Source organism: Rhamphochromis sp. 'chilingali', assembly GCF_963969265.1.
Source record: "Rhamphochromis sp. 'chilingali' genome assembly, chromosome: 6".
Classification (NCBI taxonomy): domain Eukaryota; kingdom Metazoa; phylum Chordata; class Actinopteri; order Cichliformes; family Cichlidae; genus Rhamphochromis; species Rhamphochromis sp. 'chilingali'.
Genome location: NC_137933.1, coordinates 7,694,018 through 7,711,495, shown reverse-complemented (window position 1 = coordinate 7,711,495; position 17,478 = coordinate 7,694,018).

The following is a 17,478-nucleotide window of genomic DNA, read 5'->3' as shown; positions in this document are numbered from 1 at the left end:
TGGGAAAACAGGTTTTGCAGCTGTTTGAGCTAAGATTTCCAAGTTATACACATAATGAAAACCTATACTTTGTTTCGGTCGAGTTCCCCATTCAAATGCATGTAACAGTGAGAAACGCACTGTCTTGGCAAAATAAAGCGTTTTTGTACAACTTCATATAAATCGCTGTAACTTTTGATAGAAGACTCAGACAAACATGTTTATGGCTTTATCTTATAGAACTCAAGGTCCCCGTGCTGGGAAAACAGGTTTTGCAGCTGTTTGAGCTAAGATTTTCAAGTTATTCACATAATGAAAACTTATACTTTGTTTCGGTCGAGTTCCCCATTCAAATGCATGTAACAGTGAGAAACGCACTCTCTTGGCGAAAGAAAGCGTTTTTGTACAACTTCATATAAATAGCTGTAACTTTTGATAGAAGACTCGGACAAACATGTTTATGGCTTTATCTTATAGAACTCAAGGTCCCCGTGCTGGGAAAACAGGTTTTGCAGCTGTTTGAGCTAGGATTTCCAAGTTATTCACATAATGAAAACTTATACTTTGTTTCGGTCGAGTTCCCCATTCAAATGCATGTAACAGTGAGAAACGCATTGTCTTGGCAAAATAAAGCGTTTTTGTACAACTTCATATAAATAGCTGTAACTTTTGATAGAAGACTCGGATACACATGTTTATGGCTTTATCTTATAGAACTCAAGGTCCCCGTGCTGGGAAAACAGGATTTGCAGCTGTTTGAGCTAAGATTTCCAAGTTATACACATAATGAAAACCTATACTTTGTTTCGGTCGAGTTCCCCATTCAAATGCATGTAACAGTGAGAAACGCACTGTCTTGGCAAAATAAAGCGTTTTTGTACAACTTCATATAAATCGCTGTAACTTTTGATAGAAGACTCAGACAAACATGTTTATGGCTTTATCTTATAGAACTCAAGGTCCCCGTGCTGGGAAAACAGGTTTTGCAGCTGTTTGAGCTAAGATTTTCAAGTTATTCACATAATGAAAACTTATACTTTGTTTCGGTCGAGTTCCCCATTCAAATGCATGTAACAGTGAGAAACGCACTGTCTTGGCGAAAGAAAGCGTTTTTGTACAACTTCATATAAATAGCTGTAACTTTTGATAGAAGACTCAGACAAACATGTTTATGGCTTTATCTTATAGAACTCAAGGTCCCCGTGCTGGGAAAACAGGTTTTGCAGCTGTTTGAGCTAAGATTTCCAAGTTATTCACATAATGAAAACTTATACTTTGTTTCGGTCGAGTTCCCCATTCAAATGCATGTAACAGTGAGAAACGCACTGTCTTGGCGAAATAAAGCGTTTTTGTACAACTTCATATAAATAGCTGTAACTTTTGGTAGAAGACTCAGACAAACATGTTTATGGCTTTATCTTATAGAACTCAAGGTCCCCGTGCTGGGAAAACAGGTTTTGCAGCTGTTTGAGCTAGGATTTCCAAGTTATACACATAATGAAAACCTATACTTTGTTTCGGTCGAGTTCCCCATTCAAATGCATGTAACAGTGAGAAACGCACTGTCTTGGCAAAATAAAGCGTTTTTGTACAACTTCATATAAATCGCTGTAACTTTTGATAGAAGACTCAGACAAACATGTTTATGGCTTTATCTTATAGAACTCAAGGTCCCCGTGCTGGGAAAACAGGTTTTGCAGCTGTTTGAGCTAAGATTTCCAAGTTATACACATAATGAAAACCTATACTTTGTTTCGGTCGAGTTCCCCATTCAAATGCATGTAACAGTGAGAAACGCATTGTCTTGGCAAAATAAAGCGTTTTTGTACAACTTCATATAAATAGCTGTAACTTTTGATAGAAGACTCGGATACACATGTTTATGGCTTTATCTTATAGAACTCAAGGTCCCCGTGCTGGGAAAACAGGATTTGCAGCTGTTTGAGCTAAGATTTCCAAGTTATACACATAATGAAAACATATACTTTGTTTCGGTCGAGTTCCCCATTCAAATGCATGTAACAGTGAGAAACGCACTGTCTTGTCAAAATAAAGCGTTTTTGTACAACTTCATATAAATAGCTGTAACTTTTGATAGAAGACTCAGACAAACATGTTTATGGCTTTATCTTATAGAACTCAAGGTCCCCGTGCTGGGAAAACAGGTTTTGCAGCTGTTTGAGCTAAGATTTCCAAGTTATACACATAATGAAAACCTATACTTTGTTTCGGTCGAGTTCCCCATTCAAATGCATGTAACAGTGAGAAACGCATTGTCTTGGCAAAATAAAGCGTTTTTGTACAACTTCATATAAATAGCTGTAACTTTTGATAGAAGACTCAGACAAACATGTTTATGGCTTTATCTTATAGAACTCAAGGTCCCCGTGCTGGGAAAACAGGTTTTGCAGCTGTTTGAGCTAAGATTTTCAAGTTATTCACATAATGAAAACTTATACTTTGTTTCGGTCGAGTTCCCCATTCAAATGCATGTAACAGTGAGAAACGCACTGTCTTGGCGAAAGAAAGCGTTTTTGTACAACTTCATATAAATAGCTGTAACTTTTGATAGAAGACTCAGACAAACATGTTTATGGCTTTATCTTATAGAACTCAAGGTCCCCGTGCTGGGAAAACAGGTTTTGCAGCTGTTTGAGCTAGGATTTCCAAGTTATTCACATAATGAAAACTTATACTTTGTTTCGGTCGAGTTCCCCATTCAAATGCATGTAACAGTGAGAAACGCACTGTCTTGGCGAAATAAAGCGTTTTTGTACAACTTCATATAAATAGCTGTAACTTTTGGTAGAAGACTCAGACAAACATGTTTATGGCTTTATCTTATAGAACTCAAGGTCCCCGTGCTGGGAAAACAGGTTTTGCAGCTGTTTGAGCTAAGATTTCCAAGTTATACACATAATGAAAACCTATACTTTGTTTCGGTCGAGTTCCCCATTCAAATGCATGTAACAGTGAGAAACGCATTGTCTTGGCAAAATAAAGCGTTTTTGTACAACTTCATATAAATAGCTGTAACTTTTGATAGAAGACTCGGATACACATGTTTATGGCTTTATCTTATAGAACTCAAGGTCCCCGTGCTGGGAAAACAGGTTTTGCAGCTGTTTGAGCTAAGATTTCCAAGTTATACACATAATGAAAACCTATACTTTGTTTCGGTCGAGTTCCCCATTCAAATGCATGTAACAGTGAGAAACGCACTGTCTTGGCAAAATAAAGCGTTTTTGTACAACTTCATATAAATAGCTGTAACTTTTGATAGAAGACTCGGATACACATGTTTATGGCTTTATCTTATAGAACTCAAGGTCCCCGTGCTGGGAAAACAGGATTTGCAGCTGTTTGAGCTAAGATTTCCAAGTTATACACATAATGAAAACATATACTTTGTTTCGGTCGAGTTCCCCATTCAAATGCATGTAACAGTGAGAAACGCACTGTCTTGTCAAAATAAAGCGTTTTTGTACAACTTCATATAAATAGCTGTAACTTTTGATAGAAGACTCAGACAAACATGTTTATGGCTTTATCTTATAGAACTCAAGGTCCCCGTGCTGGGAAAACAGGTTTTGCAGCTGTTTGAGCTAAGATTTCCAAGTTATACACATAATGAAAACCTATACTTTGTTTCGGTCGAGTTCCCCATTCAAATGCATGTAACAGTGAGAAACGCACTGTCTTGGCGAAATAAAGCGTTTTTGTACAACTTCATATAAATAGCTGTAACTTTTGATAGAAGACTCGGATACACATGTTTATGGCTTTATCTTATAGAACTCAAGGTCCCCGTGCTGGGAAAACAGGTTTTGCAGCTGTTTGAGCTAAGATTTCCAAGTTATACACATAATGAAAACCTATACTTTGTTTCGGTCGAGTTCCCCATTCAAATGCATGTAACAGTGAGAAACGCACTGTCTTGGCAAAATAAAGCGTTTTTGTACAACTTCATATAAATAGCTGTAACTTTTGATAGAAGACTCGGATACACATGTTTATGGCTTTATCTTATAGAACTCAAGGTCCCCGTGCTGGGAAAACAGGATTTGCAGCTGTTTGAGCTAAGATTTCCAAGTTATACACATAATGAAAACATATACTTTGTTTCGGTCGAGTTCCCCATTCAAATGCATGTAACAGTGAGAAACGCACTGTCTTGTCAAAATAAAGCGTTTTTGTACAACTTCATATAAATAGCTGTAACTTTTGATAGAAGACTCAGACAAACATGTTTATGGCTTTATCTTATAGAACTCAAGGTCCCCGTGCTGGGAAAACAGGTTTTGCAGCTGTTTGAGCTAAGATTTTCAAGTTATTCACATAATGAAAACTTATACTTTGTTTCGGTCGAGTTCCCCATTCAAATGCATGTAACAGTGAGAAACGCACTGTCTTGGCGAAAGAAAGCGTTTTTGTACAACTTCATATAAATAGCTGTAACTTTTGATAGAAGACTCAGACAAACATGTTTATGGCTTTATCTTATAGAACTCAAGGTCCCCGTGCTGGGAAAACAGGTTTTGCAGCCGTTTGAGCTAGGATTTCCAAGTTATTCACATAATGAAAACTTATACTTTGTTTCGGTCGAGTTCCCCATTCAAATGCATGTAACAGTGAGAAACGCACTGTCTTGGCAAAATAAAGCGTTTTTGTACAACTTCATATAAATAGCTGTAACTTTTGATAGAAGATTCAGACAAACATGTTTATGGCTTTATCTTATAGAACTCAAGGTCCCCGTGCTGGGAAAACAGGTTTTGCAGCTGTTTGAGCTAAGATTTCCAAGTTATACACATAATGAAAACCTATACTTTGTTTCGGTCGAGTTCCCCATTCAAATGCATGTAACAGTGAGAAACGCATTGTCTTGGCAAAATAAAGCGTTTTTGTACAACTTCATATAAATAGCTGTAACTTTTGATAGAAGACTCGGATACACATGTTTATGGCTTTATCTTATAGAACTCAAGGTCCCCGTGCTGGGAAAACAGGATTTGCAGCTGTTTGAGCTAAGATTTCCAAGTTATACACATAATGAAAACCTATACTTTGTTTCGGTCGAGTTCCCCATTCAAATGCATGTAACAGTGAGAAACGCACTGTCTTGGCAAAATAAAGCGTTTTTGTACAACTTCATATAAATCGCTGTAACTTTTGATAGAAGACTCAGACAAACATGTTTATGGCTTTATCTTATAGAACTCAAGGTCCCCGTGCTGGGAAAACAGGTTTTGCAGCTGTTTGAGCTAAGATTTTCAAGTTATTCACATAATGAAAACTTATACTTTGTTTCGGTCGAGTTCCCCATTCAAATGCATGTAACAGTGAGAAACGCACTGTCTTGGCGAAAGAAAGCGTTTTTGTACAACTTCATATAAATAGCTGTAACTTTTGATAGAAGACTCAGACAAACATGTTTATGGCTTTATCTTATAGAACTCAAGGTCCCCGTGCTGGGAAAACAGGTTTGGCAGCTGTTTGAGCTAGGATTTCCAAGTTATTCACATAATGAAAACTTATACTTTGTTTCGGTCGAGTTCCCCATTCAAATGCATGTAACAGTGAGAAACGCACTGTCTTGGCAAAATAAAGCGTTTTTGTACAACTTCATATAAATCGCTGTAACTTTTGATAGAAGACTCAGACAAACATGTTTATGGCTTTATCTTATAGAACTCAAGGTCCCCGTGCTGGGAAAACAGGTTTTGCAGCTGTTTGAGCTAGGATTTCCAAGTTATTCACATAATGAAAACTTATACTTTGTTTCGGTCGAGTTCCCCATTCAAATGCATGTAACAGTGAGAAACGCACTGTCTTGGCGAAATAAAGCGTTTTTGTACAACTTCATATAAATAGCTGTAACTTTTGGTAGAAGACTCAGACAAACATGTTTATGGCTTTATCTTATAGAACTCAAGGTCCCCGTGCTGGGAAAACAGGTTTTGCAGCTGTTTGAGCTAGGATTTCCAAGTTATACACATAATGAAAACCTATACTTTGTTTCGGGCGAGTTCCCCATTCAAATGTATGCAACAGTGAGAAACGCACTGCCTTGGCGAAATAAAGCGTTTTTGTACAACTTCATATAAATAGCTGTAACTTTTGATAGAAGACTCAGACAAACATGTTTATGGCTTTATCTTATAGAACTCAAGGTCCCCGTGCTGGGAAAACAGGTTTTGCAGCTGTTTGAGCTAAGATTTCCAAGTTATACACAATAATGAAAACCTATACTTTGTTTCGGTCGAGTTCCCCATTCAAATGCATGTAACAGTGAGAAACGCATTGTCTTGGCAAAATAAAGCGTTTTTGTACAACTTCATATAAATAGCTGTAACTTTTGATAGAAGACTCGGATACACATGTTTATGGCTTTATCTTATAGAACTCAAGGTCCCCGTGCTGGGAAAACAGGATTTGCAGCTGTTTGAGCTAAGATTTCCAAGTTATACACATAATGAAAACCTATACTTTGTTTCGGTCGAGTTCCCCATTCAAATGCATGTAACAGTGAGAAACGCATTGTCTTGGCAAAATAAAGCGTTTTTGTACAACTTCATATAAATAGCTGTAACTTTTGATAGAAGACTCGGATACACATGTTTATGGCTTTATCTTATAGAACTCAAGGTCCCCGTGCTGGGAAAACAGGTTTTGCAGCTGTTTGAGCTAAGATTTCCAAGTTATACACATAATGAAAACCTATACTTTGTTTCGGTCGAGTTCCCCATTCAAATGCATGTAACAGTGAGAAACGCACTGTCTTGGCAAAATAAAGCGTTTTTGTACAACTTCATATAAATAGCTGTAACTTTTGATAGAAGATTCAGACAAACATGTTTATGGCTTTATCTTATAGAACTCAAGGTCCCCGTGCTGGGAAAACAGGTTTTGCAGCTGTTTGAGCTAGGATTTCCAAGTTATACACATAATGAAAACCTATACTTTGTTTCGGGCGAGTTCCCCATTCAAAAGTATGGAACAGTGAGAAACGCACTGCCTTGGCGAAATAAAGCGTTTTTGTACAACTTCATATAAATAGCTGTAACTTTTGATAGAAGACTCAGACAAACATTTTTATGGCTTTATCTTATAGAACTCAAGGTCCCCGTGCTGGGAAAACAGGTTTTGCAGCTGTTTGAGCTAAGATTTCCAAGTTATACACATAATGAAAACCTATACTTTGTTTCGGTCGAGTTCCCCATTCAAATGCATGTAACAGTGAGAAACGCATTGTCTTGGCAAAATAAAGCGTTTTTGTACAACTTCATATAAATAGCTGTAACTTTTGATAGAAGACTCGGATACACATGTTTATGGCTTTATCTTATAGAACTCAAGGTCCCCGTGCTGGGAAAACAGGTTTTGCAGCTGTTTGAGCTAAGATTTCCAAGTTATACACATAATGAAAACCTATACTTTGTTTCGGTCGAGTTCCCCATTCAAATGCATGTAACAGTGAGAAACGCACTGTCTTGGCAAAATAAAGCGTTTTTGTACAACTTCATATAAATAGCTGTAACTTTTGATAGAAGATTCAGACAAACATGTTTATGGCTTTATCTTATAGAACTCAAGGTCCCCGTGCTGGGAAAACAGGTTTTGCAGCTGTTTGAGCTAAGATTTCCAAGTTATACACATAATGAAAACCTATACTTTGTTTCGGTCGAGTTCCCCATTCAAATGCATGTAACAGTGAGAAACGCATTGTCTTGGCAAAATAAAGCGTTTTTGTACAACTTCATATAAATAGCTGTAACTTTTGATAGAAGACTCGGATACACATGTTTATGGCTTTATCTTATAGAACTCAAGGTCCCCGTGCTGGGAAAACAGGTTTTGCAGCTGTTTGAGCTAAGATTTCCAAGTTATACACATAATGAAAACTTATACTTTGTTTCGGTCGAGTTCCCCATTCAAATGCATGTAACAGTGAGAAACGCACTGTCTTGGCAAAATAAAGCGTTTTTGTACAACTTCATATAAATAGCTGTAACTTTTGATAGAAGACTCAGACAAACATGTTTATGGCTTTATCTTATAGAACTCAAGGTCCCCGTGCTGGGAAAACAGGTTTTGCAGCTGTTTGAGCTAGGATTTCCAAGTTATTCACATAATGAAAACTTATACTTTGTTTCGGTCGAGTTCCCCATTCAAATGCATGTAACAGTGAGAAACGCACTGTCTTGGCGAAAGAAAGCGTTTTTGTACAACTTCATATAAATAGCTGTAACTTTTGATAGAAGACTCGGACAAACATGTTTATGGCTTTATCTTATAGAACTCAAGGTCCCCGTGCTGGGAAAACAGGTTTTGCAGCTGTTTGAGCTAAGATTTCCAAGTTATACACATAATGAAAACTTATACTTTGTTTCGGTCGAGTTCCCCATTCAAATGCATGTAACAGTGAGAAACGCATTGTCTTGGCAAAATAAAGCGTTTTTGTACAACTTCATATAAATAGCTGTAACTTTTGATAGAAGACTCGGATACACATGTTTATGGCTTTATCTTATAGAACTGAAGGTCCCCGTGCTGGGAAAACAGGTTTTGCAGCTGTTTGAGCTAAGATTTCCAAGTTATACACATAATGAAAACCTATACTTTGTTTCGGTCGAGTTCCCCATTCAAATGCATGTAACAGTGAGAAACGCATTGTCTTGGCAAAATAAAGCGTTTTTGTACAACTTCATATAAATAGCTGTAACTTTTGATAGAAGACTCGGATACACATGTTTATGGCTTTATCTTATAGAACTCAAGGTCCCCGTGCTGGGAAAACAGGTTTTGCAGCTGTTTGAGCTAAGATTTCCAAGTTATACACATAATGAAAACCTATACTTTGTTTCGGTCGAGTTCCCCATTCAAATGCATGTAACAGTGAGAAACGCACTGTCTTGGCAAAATAAAGCGTTTTTGTACAACTTCATATAAATAGCTGTAACTTTTGATAGAAGATTCAGACAAACATGTTTATGGCTTTATCTTATAGAACTCAAGGTCCCCGTGCTGGGAAAACAGGTTTTGCAGCTGTTTGAGCTAAGATTTCCAAGTTATACACATAATGAAAACCTATACTTTGTTTCGGTCGAGTTCCCCATTCAAATGCATGTAACAGTGAGAAACGCATTGTCTTGGCAAAATAAAGCGTTTTTGTACAACTTCATATAAATAGCTGTAACTTTTGATAGAAGACTCGGATACACATGTTTATGGCTTTATCTTATAGAACTCAAGGTCCCCGTGCTGGGAAAACAGGTTTTGCAGCTGTTTGAGCTAAGATTTCCAAGTTATACACATAATGAAAACCTATACTTTGTTTCGGTCGAGTTCCCCATTCAAATGCATGTAACAGTGAGAAACGCATTGTCTTGGCAAAATAAAGCGTTTTTGTACAACTTCATATAAATAGCTGTAACTTTTGATAGAAGACTCGGATACACATGTTTATGGCTTTATCTTATAGAACTCAAGGTCCCCGTGCTGGGAAAACAGGTTTTGCAGCTGTTTGAGCTAAGATTTCCAAGTTATACACATAATGAAAACTTATACTTTGTTTCGGTCGAGTTCCCCATTCAAATGCATGTAACAGTGAGAAACGCACTGTCTTGGCAAAATAAAGCGTTTTTGTACAACTTCATATAAATAGCTGTAACTTTTGATAGAAGACTCGGATACACATGTTTATGGCTTTATCTTATAGAACTCAAGGTCCCCGTGCTGGGAAAACAGGTTTTGCAGCTGTTTGAGCTAAGATTTCCAAGTTATACACATAATGAAAACTTATACTTTGTTTCGGTCGAGTTCCCCATTCAAATGCATGTAACAGTGAGAAACGCACTGTCTTGGCAAAATAAAGCGTTTTTGTACAACTTCATATAAATAGCTGTAACTTTTGGTAGAAGACTCAGACAAACATGTTTATGGCTTTATCTTATAGAACTCAAGGTCCCCGTGCTGGGAAAACAGGTTTTGCAGCTGTTTGAGCTAGGATTTCCAAGTTATTCACATAATGAAAACTTATACTTTGTTTCGGTCGAGTTCCCCATTCAAATGCATGTAACAGTGAGAAACGCACTGTCTTGGCGAAATAAAGCGTTTTTGTACAACTTCATATAAATAGCTGTAACTTTTGGTAGAAGACTCAGACAAACATGTTTATGGCTTTATCTTATAGAACTCAAGGTCCCCGTGCTGGGAAAACAGGTTTTGCAGCTGTTTGAGCTAGGATTTCCAAGTTATACACATAATGAAAACCTATACTTTGTTTCGGGCGAGTTCCCCATTCAAAAGTATGGAACAGTGAGAAACGCACTGCCTTGGCGAAATAAAGCGTTTTTGTACAACTTCATATAAATAGCTGTAACTTTTGATAGAAGACTCAGACAAACATTTTTATGGCTTTATCTTATAGAACTCAAGGTCCCCGTGCTGGGAAAACAGGTTTTGCAGCTGTTTGAGCTAAGATTTCCAAGTTATACACATAATGAAAACCTATACTTTGTTTCGGTCGAGTTCCCCATTCAAATGCATGTAACAGTGAGAAACGCATTGTCTTGGCGAAAGAAAGCGTTTTTGTACAACTTCATATAAATAGCTGTAACTTTTGATAGAAGACTCGGACAAACATGTTTATGGCTTTATCTTATAGAACTCAAGGTCCCCGTGCTGGGAAAACAGGTTTTGCAGCTGTTTGAGCTAAGATTTCCAAGTTATACACATAATGAAAACTTATACTTTGTTTCGGTCGAGTTCCCCATTCAAATGCATGTAACAGTGAGAAACGCATTGTCTTGGCAAAATAAAGCGTTTTTGTACAACTTCATATAAATAGCTGTAACTTTTGATAGAAGACTCGGATACACATGTTTATGGCTTTATCTTATAGAACTCAAGGTCCCCGTGCTGGGAAAACAGGTTTTGCAGCTGTTTGAGCTAAGATTTCCAAGTTATACACATAATGAAAACCTATACTTTGTTTCGGTCGAGTTCCCCATTCAAATGCATGTAACAGTGAGAAACGCACTGTCTTGGCAAAATAAAGCGTTTTTGTACAACTTCATATAAATAGCTGTAACTTTTGATAGAAGATTCAGACAAACATGTTTATGGCTTTATCTTATAGAACTCAAGGTCCCCGTGCTGGGAAAACAGGTTTTGCAGCTGTTTGAGCTAAGATTTCCAAGTTATACACATAATGAAAACCTATACTTTGTTTCGGTCGAGTTCCCCATTCAAATGCATGTAACAGTGAGAAACGCATTGTCTTGGCAAAATAAAGCGTTTTTGTACAACTTCATATAAATAGCTGTAACTTTTGATAGAAGACTCGGATACACATGTTTATGGCTTTATCTTATAGAACTCAAGGTCCCCGTGCTGGGAAAACAGGTTTTGCAGCTGTTTGAGCTAAGATTTCCAAGTTATACACATAATGAAAACCTATACTTTGTTTCGGTCGAGTTCCCCATTCAAATGCATGTAACAGTGAGAAACGCACTGTCTTGGCAAAATAAAGCGTTTTTGTACAACTTCATATAAATAGCTGTAACTTTTGATAGAAGATTCAGACAAACATGTTTATGGCTTTATCTTATAGAACTCAAGGTCCCCGTGCTGGGAAAACAGGTTTTGCAGCTGTTTGAGCTAAGATTTCCAAGTTATACACATAATGAAAACCTATACTTTGTTTCGGTCGAGTTCCCCATTCAAATGCATGTAACAGTGAGAAACGCATTGTCTTGGCAAAATAAAGCGTTTTTGTACAACTTCATATAAATAGCTGTAACTTTTGATAGAAGACTCGGATACACATGTTTATGGCTTTATCTTATAGAACTCAAGGTCCCCGTGCTGGGAAAACAGGTTTTGCAGCTGTTTGAGCTAAGATTTCCAAGTTATACACATAATGAAAACTTATACTTTGTTTCGGTCGAGTTCCCCATTCAAATGCATGTAACAGTGAGAAACGCACTGTCTTGGCAAAATAAAGCGTTTTTGTACAACTTCATATAAATAGCTGTAACTTTTGATAGAAGACTCAGACAAACATGTTTATGGCTTTATCTTATAGAACTCAAGGTCCCCGTGCTGGGAAAACAGGTTTTGCAGCTGTTTGAGCTAGGATTTCCAAGTTATTCACATAATGAAAACTTATACTTTGTTTCGGTCGAGTTCCCCATTCAAATGCATGTAACAGTGAGAAACGCACTGTCTTGGCGAAAGAAAGCGTTTTTGTACAACTTCATATAAATAGCTGTAACTTTTGATAGAAGACTCGGACAAACATGTTTATGGCTTTATCTTATAGAACTCAAGGTCCCCGTGCTGGGAAAACAGGTTTTGCAGCTGTTTGAGCTAGGATTTCCAAGTTATTCACATAATGAAAAATTATACTTTGTTTCGGTCGAGTTCCCCATTCAAATGCATGTAACAGTGAGAAACGCACTGCCTTGGCGAAATAAAGCGTTTTTGTACAACTTCATATAAATAGCTGTAACTTTTGATAGAAGACTCAGACAAACATGTTTATGGCTTTATCTTATAGAACTCAAGGTCCCCGTGCTGGGAAAACAGGTTTTGCAGCTGTTTGAGCTAGGATTTCCAAGTTATTCACATAATGAAAACTTATACTTTGTTTCGGTCGAGTTCCCCATTCAAATGCATGTAACAGTGAGAAACGCACTGTCTTGGCGAAATAAAGCGTTTTTGTACAACTTCATATAAATAGCTGTAACTTTTGATAGAAGACTCGGATACACATGTTTATGGCTTTATCTTATAGAACTCAAGGTCCCCGTGCTGGGAAAACAGGTTTTGCAGCTGTTTGAGCTAAGATTTCCAAGTTATACACATAATGAAAACCTATACTTTGTTTCGGTCGAGTTCCCCATTCAAATGCATGTAACAGTGAGAAACGCACTGTCTTGGCAAAATAAAGCGTTTTTGTACAACTTCATATAAATAGCTGTAACTTTTGATAGAAGATTCAGACAAACATGTTTATGGCTTTATCTTATAGAACTCAAGGTCCCCGTGCTGGGAAAACAGGTTTTGCAGCTGTTTGAGCTAAGATTTCCAAGTTATACACATAATGAAAACCTATACTTTGTTTCGGTCGAGTTCCCCATTCAAATGCATGTAACAGTGAGAAACGCATTGTCTTGGCAAAATAAAGCGTTTTTGTACAACTTCATATAAATAGCTGTAACTTTTGATAGAAGACTCGGATACACATGTTTATGGCTTTATCTTATAGAACTCAAGGTCCCCGTGCTGGGAAAACAGGTTTTGCAGCTGTTTGAGCTAAGATTTCCAAGTTATACACATAATGAAAACCTATACTTTGTTTCGGTCGAGTTCCCCATTCAAATGCATGTAACAGTGAGAAACGCACTGTCTTGGCAAAATAAAGCGTTTTTGTACAACTTCATATAAATAGCTGTAACTTTTGATAGAAGACTCAGACAAACATGTTTATGGCTTTATCTTATAGAACTCAAGGTCCCCGTGCTGGGAAAACAGGTTTTGCAGCTGTTTGAGCTAGGATTTCCAAGTTATTCACATAATGAAAACTTATACTTTGTTTCGGTCGAGTTCCCCATTCAAATGCATGTAACAGTGAGAAACGCACTGTCTTGGCGAAAGAAAGCGTTTTTGTACAACTTCATATAAATAGCTGTAACTTTTGATAGAAGACTCGGACAAACATGTTTATGGCTTTATCTTATAGAACTCAAGGTCCCCGTGCTGGGAAAACAGGTTTTGCAGCTGTTTGAGCTAGGATTTCCAAGTTATTCACATAATGAAAAATTATACTTTGTTTCGGTCGAGTTCCCCATTCAAATGCATGTAACAGTGAGAAACGCACTGCCTTGGCGAAATAAAGCGTTTTTGTACAACTTCATATAAATAGCTGTAACTTTTGATAGAAGACTCAGACAAACATGTTTATGGCTTTATCTTATAGAACTCAAGGTCCCCGTGCTGGGAAAACAGGTTTTGCAGCTGTTTGAGCTAGGATTTCCAAGTTATTCACATAATGAAAACTTATACTTTGTTTCGGTCGAGTTCCCCATTCAAATGCATGTAACAGTGAGAAACGCACTGTCTTGGCGAAATAAAGCGTTTTTGTACAACTTCATATAAATAGCTGTAACTTTTGGTAGAAGACTCAGACAAACATGTTTATGGCTTTATCTTATAGAACTCAAGGTCCCCGTGCTGGGGATAAAGCCATAAACATGTTTGTCTGAATCTTCTATCAAAAGTTACAGCTATTTATATGAAGTTGTACAAAAACGCTTTATTTTGCCAAGACAGTGCGTTTCTCACTGTTACATGCATTTGAATGGGGAACTCGACCGAAACAAAGTATAGGTTTTCATTATGTGTATAACTTGGAAATCTTAGCTCAAACAGCTGCAAAACCTGTTTTCCCAGCACGGGGACCTTGAGTTCTATAAGATAAAGCCATAAACATGTTTGTCTGAGTCTTCTATCAAAAGTTACAGCTATTTATATGAAGTTGTACAAAAACGCTTTATTTCGCCAAGGCAGTGCGTTTCTCACTGTTGCATACATTTGAATGGGGAACTCGCCCGAAACAAAGTATAGGTTTTCATTATGTGTATAACTTGGAAATCCTAGCTCAAACAGCTGCAAAACCTGTTTTCCCAGCACGGGGACCTTGAGTTCTATAAGATAAAGCCATAAACATGTTTGTCTGAGTCTTCTACCAAAAGTTACAGCTATTTATATGAAGTTGTACAAAAACGCTTTATTTCGCCAAGACAGTGCGTTTCTCACTGTTACATGCATTTGAATGGGGAACTCGACCGAAACAAAGTATAAGTTTTCATTATGTGAATAACTTGGAAATCTTAGCTCAAACAGCTGCAAAACCTGTTTTCCCAGCACGGGGACCTTGAGTTCTATAAGATAAAGCCATAAACATGTTTGTCTGAGTCTTCTACCAAAAGTTACAGCTATTTATATGAAGTTGTACAAAAACGCTTTATTTTGCCAAGACAGTGCGTTTCTCACTGTTACATGCATTTGAATGGGGAACTCGACCGAAACAAAGTATAGGTTTTCATTATGTGTATAACTTGGAAATCTTAGCTCAAACAGCTGCAAAACCTGTTTTCCCAGCACGGGGACCTTGAGTTCTATAAGATAAAGCCATAAACATGTGTATCCGAGTCTTCTATCAAAAGTTACAGCTATTTATATGAAGTTGTACAAAAACGCTTTATTTTGCCAAGACAATGCGTTTCTCACTGTTACATGCATTTGAATGGGGAACTCGACCGAAACAAAGTATAGGTTTTCATTATGTGTATAACTTGGAAATCTTAGCTCAAACAGCTGCAAAACCTGTTTTCCCAGCACGGGGACCTTGAGTTCTATAAGATAAAGCCATAAACATGTTTGTCTGAATCTTCTATCAAAAGTTACAGCTATTTATATGAAGTTGTACAAAAACGCTTTATTTTGCCAAGACAGTGCGTTTCTCACTGTTACATGCATTTGAATGGGGAACTCGACCGAAACAAAGTATAGGTTTTCATTATGTGTATAACTTGGAAATCTTAGCTCAAACAGCTGCAAAACCTGTTTTCCCAGCACGGGGACCTTGAGTTCTATAAGATAAAGCCATAAACATGTTTGTCTGAATCTTCTATCAAAAGTTACAGCTATTTATATGAAGTTGTACAAAAACGCTTTATTTTGCCAAGACAGTGCGTTTCTCACTGTTACATGCATTTGAATGGGGAACTCGACCGAAACAAAGTATAGGTTTTCATTATGTGTATAACTTGGAAATCTTAGCTCAAACAGCTGCAAAACCTGTTTTCCCAGCACGGGGACCTTGAGTTCTATAAGATAAAGCCATAAACATGTGTATCCGAGTCTTCTATCAAAAGTTACAGCTATTTATATGAAGTTGTACAAAAACGCTTTATTTTGCCAAGACAATGCGTTTCTCACTGTTACATGCATTTGAATGGGGAACTCGACCGAAACAAAGTATAGGTTTTCATTATGTGTATAACTTGGAAATCTTAGCTCAAACAGCTGCAAAACCTGTTTTCCCAGCACGGGGACCTTGAGTTCTATAAGATAAAGCCATAAACATGTTTGTCTGAATCTTCTATCAAAAGTTACAGCTATTTATATGAAGTTGTACAAAAACGCTTTATTTTGCCAAGACAGTGCGTTTCTCACTGTTACATGCATTTGAATGGGGAACTCGACCGAAACAAAGTATAGGTTTTCATTATGTGTATAACTTGGAAATCCTAGCTCAAACAGCTGCAAAACCTGTTTTCCCAGCACGGGGACCTTGAGTTCTATAAGATAAAGCCATAAACATGTTTGTCTGAGTCTTCTACCAAAAGTTACAGCTATTTATATGAAGTTGTACAAAAACGCTTTATTTCGCCAAGACAGTGCGTTTCTCACTGTTACATGCATTTGAATGGGGAACTCGACCGAAACAAAGTATAAGTTTTCATTATGTGAATAACTTGGAAATCCTAGCTCAAACAGCTGCAAAACCTGTTTTCCCAGCACGGGGACCTTGAGTTCTATAAGATAAAGCCATAAACATGTTTGTCTGAGTCTTCTACCAAAAGTTACAGCTATTTATATGAAGTTGTACAAAAACGCTTTATTTCGCCAAGACAGTGCGTTTCTCACTGTTACATGCATTTGAATGGGGAACTCGACCGAAACAAAGTATAAGTTTTCATTATGTGAATAACTTGGAAATCCTAGCTCAAACAGCTGCCAAACCTGTTTTCCCAGCACGGGGACCTTGAGTTCTATAAGATAAAGCCATAAACATGTTTGTCTGAGTCTTCTATCAAAAGTTACAGCTATTTATATGAAGTTGTACAAAAACGCTTTCTTTCGCCAAGACAGTGCGTTTCTCACTGTTACATGCATTTGAATGGGGAACTCGACCGAAACAAAGTATAAGTTTTCATTATGTGTATAACTTGGTAATCCTAGCTCAAACAGCTGCAAAACCTGTTTTCCCAGCACGGGGACCTTGAGTTCTATAAGATAAAGCCATAAACATGTGTATCCGAGTCTTCTATCAAAAGTTACAGCTATTTATATGAAGTTGTACAAAAACGCTTTATTTTGCCAAGACAATGCGTTTCTCACTGTTACATGCATTTGAATGGGGAATTCGACCGAAACAAAGTATAGGTTTTCATTATGTGTATAACTTGGAAATCCTAGCTCAAACAGCTGCCAAACCTGTTTTCCCAGCACGGGGACCTTGAGTTCTATAAGATAAAGCCATAAACATGTTTGTCTGAGTCTTCTATCAAAAGTTACAGCTATTTATATGAAGTTGTACAAAAACGCTTTCTTTCGCCAAGACAGTGCGTTTCTCACTGTTACATGCATTTGAATGGGGAACTCGACCGAAACAAAGTATAAGTTTTCATTATGTGTATAACT